The following is an 8,631-nucleotide window of genomic DNA, read 5'->3' on the forward strand; positions in this document are numbered from 1 at the left end:
CCTGTCACCCTCCTGGCATGCTGTCAACTTGAGTCAATCTACATGTCAGACAGTTGCACATGTTCTTTTTATATAGAATGGCTTGAATGCTCATGCGTTGGATAATTGTACTTGACAGTTTAATGTTGTCCACGAGTTCACCAGCTGTGAGTAAAATGTACTTTTTTAAAAATGTAAATCCAACGTGTGTTTGGTTGTGGACAAACTCCAAACTGCTGTTGACTGTAACTATCCCACATACTGTATTTCAGTTTAAAGAAGAGACACAGCCGGGATATTTAATCCATCAGAATCTGCTCGCTCTTCTGGAGAATGACATTTTAGCAGGTAGCACGTCGAAGGGCAGCAGGCGAGAGGCTAACACCGAATGTAATGAGTCTGTCCCAGACATGGCTCTGAGGATGGCCCCGAGTTAGCAATATTTTGTGTTAATTAAAATGTTAATTAGACTGTCCCTGAAGCCAGACCCAGACTTGCCGTGCTCCTTTTTTTCAGGTCACTCCATCCAACCTCCCGTGGACACCACAAATGCCATTAAACAGCAGAGAAGAAGCTTTCAGGTCGTCTCATATCTGAGATTTGAGCAGTTAAACAGAAAAATGGTAATGTGTGGCTCACTATAATTAAGGGCAATTCTTTACAGAGGAGAATAATTGCATGCACTGTATTATACCTGATTATACTATGATTTGATAGTGAGGGGGGCAAAGTGTTTTCATACACTGATTCTGTGATACGTGTTCATTGCACTGTAGAACAAAACTGACATTTCTACGCGTCTGTGCCGGCGACAGCCAGAGTCTCCTGTCTTCAAATTTGGCAAAAACATTCACTTGGACTCAAGAGTGAAATGATTAGATTTGGGTGGTCAAAGGTCAAAGTCATTGTGGCCACACAAAACACTTTTTAGCCACGACTTTGAACAGCAATTATGACAGACTTTCAGGATAAACGGATTTAATCTGAAACTAGTCTGAGTGGCAGAAGCAGACAACCACAAGGAGGTAATTCTACTTTTTTACAACACGCTGACTTGAAATTCTGTTCATCTGCAACAAATATACATTCGCAATTTTTGTTCACTTGCAACACTGACACTGACAGCACGTAAAAAATGTAAAAATGGATTTAACTGGAAGAATCTACATTTAGAGAAATTTGGTCACAATTTTGATTCATTCAAAACACATTTTCCTTTTCAGTTTAGTTATATAAAAATCGAGAAGGCCAGACCTACGACCGTACCTTTGACCTTTGACCTTGGACCAAACGAGAGAGTATGAGGGAAGAAAGAAGAGGCGACATAAAAAGGTGTGTGTCCTTTATCGCATTTAGCCGTTGTTTGTACAATATTCTACAAGAGCAACAGATAACGTAGCTAGCATTAGCATGCTTATATCCAGTCAGTGGGTGTTCCACTTAGAGCTCCCCCTAGAGGCCTGGAGCACTTCCGTTGCGTTGTCTGGATATGCAGCTTTTCTTCTGTTGCATTTGTTTTGGAGGTTCATTTTTTTGATCGTTTGTTTTTGCGGTGTGTTTGCTGTTCATGTTTTTGTTTTGTCTCTCTGCAGCATGTTTTTTTCCATTTCCAGCACATTTCCATTCCTTTATTTGTTTTGTATTTTCGTTTGTGTTTTTTGGGCCGTTGCTGCTCATTTGCTCTTGTCGGCCACCGTAAGAAACAGGCTTAAAACAGTTTTTAACAGACTTTTTGTCCTCGTGTGTCCAGCCACTGTTGTCTTCATACGATCTGCCATCTTACTGACAACATCTCTTTTTGACATCTCGTGTGGTTCTGTGTGATTTGGACAACTTGCAGTTACGCCCACTCACAGTTAGGGTCCTCTCTCGAAGTCTGCAGAACCGACCCCTCTCCTGTTCCTCATATTAGTCACAGATCAGCTGATGCTGGAGAGCTGATACCATGTAAATGAGCCATTTTGAAAGTAGTTTCATACAGTTGAGAATTGAATGGGCATCAACATAGAAGCACTTTTGAAAACAGTGTGTTTAAATGTGGCACATGCTGGAGACTGAATGGATGTAAATTGTAAAAAATGAGCAAACACTCGAATTACACTGCAATTATACTTAATTATGTTCCCGTGGTATCAACCTTCTGTTTTGCTAAATTACCAACCTGCCTCATGTATCTGGCAATATCAACATGCTATAACAACACAGTCAGTCATAGTTAGGCACACGCCAAACTCCCACTCACACAGATATAAATACAAATACTCATTTACTGAATGTGGTGAAACTGTTACTTCGCTCCATTACAGTCGTGCCGATGATGTCATGTGCAATGTTTCAAAACAGGACTCACACTAAGAGTTAACTGTGAGACATGTCAGACTAAATGTCTTCATAATACACACTACCATTCAGACAGAAAGGACAGAAACACATTACTGTCCTTTCAGGCTGGAGCTATTCAGCCTGTCCTCCATCCTGCCATATGACATCCATCACAATACCAGTCAATGAGAATCACAGAATGGCAACGCAAGGTTCCGCCAATGTCAGCTCTCCTATCTTTGAAATGAAGTCAATGATCGAAAGGGAATAAAGACGAGGAGCAAAAGGCCGCGCTCGAGGTGACGGACCGATGGCCAGGAAGTGAGAACACTTCTCAAAGAAACCATTTGCTGCGCGGCCGCAAAATGACGGCCTCAATTATACATCCTAACAGCCCGTGTGTGTGTGTGTGTGTGTGTGTGTGTGTGTGTGTGTGTGTGTGTGTGTGTGTGTGTGCAGAGGCAGCTGAGCAAAGCCAGAGAAAAATGAACTCTACTCACTCTGTTCCAATTAAGTCTTACAAACAAAAATTAAGAGATCTCGAATAGCTCTCACATGCATTACTAAATTCATCTATTAAGGCAGCTTCTAATCTGTGGGCACTTTATAATTGTGACACAGTCCTCATGTCCACTTGAAAACTCCACTCCACTCACAGTGGAATCACTATCTTGTACATGCTTAAACATGCAGGCTTGTAGTTTAACAATGGCCTCGGTTTGCATCAAATGAAACAGGCTGCACCACGTTTTGTTCAGCCGTTTAATGCTTAAATCAAAACTGTTTCTATGTTAAAGTGGGGTTAAAAGCCTCCCATCCCATTCCTCTCCAAGGATTTTGGGATAGATTAGCCAGGAAAATGGCACAGTGCAAATGTGCAGTTCTCAATGAACTTGCCGCTACAGTGTGTGTTTAGCTCCTGATTTACAAAGACAGCAGCTCGTTACACATTCATCTCCTGGACTGAACACGGGACTGACATTCAGATGGTTCCTGTGAGTGAGGGGGAGCGCACAGTCGTTTAACAGTCAGATTTCAATGAGTTTAGAAAATCAATGAAAACCGAGTAATCTTGTCCAAAATGAAGATGTAGGGATTTGACTCCACATGAGAAAAAAAAATGTTATTACCCATAAAATGTAGGACTAGTTATACTACTCATGCATTGGGGACAAACAAACTTAATGAGAAATGAAAAAAAAGATGGAACAAGATGCACAAATGTTCAGAGTAACTACAACAAGTGGAAAGAAAAAGATGGAGATGCAACTTTTTTAAACTTTTCACCAGCTCGCCAAGACTCAGGGTGAGAGACGGGAAGAGAGGGAAGATTTCAGCAAGTAAGAGCCAGTATCACGACTAGCCAGAGCTAAAGATTCACCTGAAACAACGCTGTCACTAAAATCTTTATTTCTCAGCCTCTGAAACAGATAGAGGCATGAAATAACAAGATTAGGTCAAAACCTAGTCTATGGCTGGACTGCATTGTAAGCTATTTGCATTCTCCATAGTGTCACCTGGTTTCAGCCCTTTATCTGTTTGCTTCTTTCTTACCTTCTGTGCTCACGATTGCTCACGGTTCTGTCTGTATTTCTTGAGCGTGCCAGTGCAAACGCATTTGATCCGTCTACGGCAGAACCAAAATACATTGGATAAGGCTGTAAACTCCTTCCAAATAGAAACTGTGCACCAATTCATTTTGAAATCTGTACACTCTTACTCAGTCATGTGGCATTTGGCTGACCAATGATGGAAATATGATCATTCACTCACTCAGTCAGTCAGTCAGCACCATTTGCGATTATACGTCTGTTCTTGGCGTTGTGGTCCAGCCAGAAAGCATTTGAGACCTTAAACCTTTGGCATTTATTGTAAATCATTGCCTTTACTCTAATTTTCATCAACATTAAAAAAATAAAACATATATATATATATATATATATATATATATATATATAATATATATATATATATCATTATGCGTTAAAAACTGAACTGAAAATGTTGACAAATGTGCTTGTTTTTGCGGCCATCTCCAGAACACAAGGCAAAGCCAATGATTTACAATAAAAGCCAAAGGTTTAAGATCTCAAATGGTTTTCAAGCCTTCATGTTTCTATCTGTTTCAGAGGCTGAGAAATAAAGACTGTAGTAAGTCAAGTCAAGTCAAGTCTTTCAGAAAACCCTCAGGTTTTAGGAGGGTGTTTTCAAACAATGCGGAGGTTTTAGAGAGAGCCTGAGGTCTTCATGGGTTCAGCGATCAGCCTGAGTCCAACATGTTGGAAGCTATGATAACCTATCAGCTGTGTTGCACCACTCTCTCTAATGTAACCTGCTCAGTTGGAGTAAAAACTGTTCACTGCTGATGGTTTGCAGACAGGTATGAGACAGGAGTCAAAGGTACAAGGGGACACGTTAGCTTGTTAGCCTAGCCTAGTCTCTAGTGGGAAAATGAAAACTGCTAACGTAACGTTTTGCTGACAAAGCGCGTTAGCATACTGGGCTTTATTTATTTTTTGAACTAATTTATATTGCATGAAATGTGCGATGATGAACAAATGCTGAAAAGGAAGTCAATTCTAAAGTGAAAGTTTTAGGTAAACACAGTCAAATGCAGTATGAATTTATTATCAAAAGACAGAATGGTGCATTGCAGCCTGTGGTGATTTTCTAACAGCTGTCAGGTTTGGTGAACACAAGCTCCCTAACCTCTCCCTACCCTCTGTCTCATATAAAATAGATAAATATAAATAATACTTCATTAATAATTACTGTTCTATTTTTCTTTAATGGATTATGGTTATGGGTGTATACTTTTATTAGTGTTTTTATTTTTATATAACTGCCATGTTGCAGCTCTCTGGATCTTTTTGCCATCAGATTGCTCAGTATAGTTTCTAATGTCACTGAGAATATCTGTAGAATCAAGGTTAAGTCACAAGTTCTTCTCCCCACACACACACACACACACACACACACCACACACACACACACACACACACACACACACACACACACCCCCACCACTTCTTCTTCCAGTAAATTCCATCTGCACTATAGAATTTTCTGACCTCTGCAAATTGCTTGACTCTCAGCCAGCAGAGTATATACTGTAAATCAGACTGTCAAAATGTCTCCATGCATTAGGTGTGAGGTCTTCCCTTGTTCTGATATGCAGTGAGGAGAGAGACACTCCTCACAAACTCTCACTAAGATGACTCGACAACCTGGAGTGACCGGTAAATACATCTAAATACACATTCTGGCACAGAGAGCCTTTAAATGTGACCAGTGCAAATGGGGAGAACGGCGGACACCTTCCGACAGACTGTTCTGGAAAGTTATAGAAGGTTGCTGTTGCTGTTAGATGACCTGACGAACAATTTGTGCCTTCAGATGTCATCTGCAATGATGAATGCAAACAGCCAGCAGTGGGTAAGAGATAGGAAAATAGAGTGTAAATAAAGAGTAGCCCAGTTTCCCAGCTACTGTAGGTTAGCTACTGATATTGGTATTTTATTTGGTATCCTTAAATCTTAACATCTTCAGCCTTATTATCAGCTATGATTTCTTTGGCACATTGAAATAAACTAAGTATGGACTTAGTTTCAGATGTGTTATATTTCTGTCATGAAGGCAGCAGGAGGTGTATTATACCCTACTCAGCAGGACTGAATGGAAATATGTAATTTCACTAAACACTGATAATGACTGTGCCCTTAAATTATGATTTTACTAAGCTAGCATTGCATCAAAGGGTATTACTCTACTTGACAGTATTCAAGGTATTTTCATTATTATATATATATATATTATATATATATATATATATATATATATATAATATATATATATATATATAATATATATATATATATATATATAGTATTTTGTATAATACATTTCTTCTACCTTGTTGTTTTATTTTATAGGGGCCCATCTATAATAGAATAACCTGGCCTGTGGCACCAGGTAATTTGAGTTTTATGCCTCCGTGCCGGAGACCGTCGGAGCTGTGAACGCGATATCTCAGTAACGCCCTGAAATAACATTCACTTGGACTGAAGGATGAACTTATTCAGTTTTAGTGGTCAAAGGTCACGGTGATCTCATGTTGTTGTGAATGTGATATATCTAGAAGGCCCAGAGGGATTTTCTTTACTTCTGTCACATTGTGAAATGTTTATAAAGATAAAATTAAGTGATGTAATTTTATATTCAAAAGTTCAAAGGTCAATTTCACTGTGACATCATAATGTTCTGAAAAACACTTCTTATTCAACACTGTAACTCAGGAAGGAGAGACTGTGACCATATTTCCTGTAACTTGGTTGGATGGAGGAGGAAACAACTTTCTAGTTTCTATTCATTTTTTTATTTTTCTGACAATCCTGGTTTGGATTAATAAGAGCCTTCTATAGGGATTTCTTTGACTGAACACTTCCACCTTTTCATTGGAAATCTATTGATTGGACACTGTGTAACGGGTGAGGTTTGGACCCAAAAGCAGCACCGACAAGAACCGATGTATTGGTAATCACTTTTATTGTCAGCAGAAGCAGGTAAATAAGCACAGTTCAGTTCAAAGGGGAATGGCAGTCTTTGAGGGACTGGGGGAAAATCCGAGGGCCCGGAATGAAGCTGTTGATGAGGCAGCCGTACGAGGCAGAGGACCGAAGAACCAGCAGGAAAGTTCACACGCTGCAGCAGTGGAGGCGGAGGACTCAGAGCAGCCCCGAGAACAGGCAGACGAAGACCAGGAAGGGGCAAGGCAGATTCGTGGTCAAAAACAGAAGGGCTGAAGTATTGACCAGGGCAGAGACAAGGCGGGTAGGTCGGGAGCGGGCAGGGTCGGAACCGGGAGTTCAGGCGAAGGGTAATCGCTGGAGAGTCTTGCGTGGGGACAAAGAACAATCTGGCAGTGAGTGTGGAGGAGAGTGGAGCTTTTAACCAGGCTTGATTGCTGATGAGCTGCAGCTGAGTGAACAGGTGAATGGAGTGACTGACGAGGTGGGTGTGGTTGGCAGCTGGGGTGAGCAAGGGAGTAGTGAGTGAAAAACTACTGCAGGCAGGTATGTATGGAGGAAAAACCATGACACACTGCAATTGATTTGACACAGCATTGAAACTTCAGCATCATGACACTACAGTTGGTTTCAAATCAGGATAGACAAGCAGCAGCACCAACGCAGCTGTAATTCCTCCAACTATCTGTTTTCTTCTTCATCTAATTAAAATGATTGGCCCTGTGCTAAATGCAGGTCTGAATTTTTCACACTCGTGTAATGTGTCTCCATTAAAAGGCTTCATACATACTCTTATTTCTTCTTCTCCCTTTTAAATGTGCGTCCTGGCACACAGTCAGTCAGGTACAGGAGAATCTGTGATTAACTACTTTTAGCCCAAGGCTGGGATTTTCAGTTTAATTTTTATTTCAGGCTATTTTGGTTTTATAATAGAAGCTCACTTATATAACAAACTAATTACCCTGCAACTGTATTTGGCTTTTTGTTAGATTTTTGTCTGTCGTCACAGCTCAGTCTCGTCTGGTCCTTTTAACAATTACATTTTAAAGCAGGTTTCTACATGAGCAACATTTATTGTTGAATTATTATTATCTTCACCTGCAGCAGTAAGCTGTACCAGCAAAAACCAGTAATAATTTAATGTGCTCAAACTGGATGTATGTTGATGAATGAACACAGACTCGTGGTTTAACATTCTGCTGCCCTGTATTGAAAAAATATCACATGATCTGTACAGACAATGAGTCAGTGGCAACAAGCTGCTTGAGAGTAGTTCAGGCCCACGGCAGGTGATCCAGCTGCACAGGCGTCATCAGTAACGGATGTTTCTTAGGATGACGCTTGAGAGGGATTTAGGTACAGAGAGACGTGGTTTACTATCTGACGCAGGTGCATAAGAGGTGTTTTTGTCCTGATTTGTTACTCTTGTTGTTTTCTTGCTACCTGATCCACTCTCCATCAGTGTGAAAGCTGAAAGTAAACGACAGATAACCCTTTCATATAATGGGGAGACCATAGTTAATGTTTTACACAGAGTGAAAACAGGTGTAATTTGGGCTGTTTACAGGTGCAGGGATTACCCCTATTCTAAATTATAATTGCCTTTACAGCTGATCACAATCTGATATAATCAGAAGTGGACAGTGACAATTTGAGTACTGTACATAAGTATATTTTTATCCAAGTATCTGTATTATACTTGAGTATTATTTCTTTTGGAAACTTCTGACTTTTACTACAAATTAAAGACAAATATTATACATTTGACTATTTTACATTGCTACATTTCTATGAAGTACTCTTA

The sequence above is a fragment of the Seriola aureovittata genome, chromosome 20, assembly GCF_021018895.1.
Source record: "Seriola aureovittata isolate HTS-2021-v1 ecotype China chromosome 20, ASM2101889v1, whole genome shotgun sequence".
NCBI lineage: Eukaryota > Metazoa > Chordata > Actinopteri > Carangiformes > Carangidae > Seriola > Seriola aureovittata.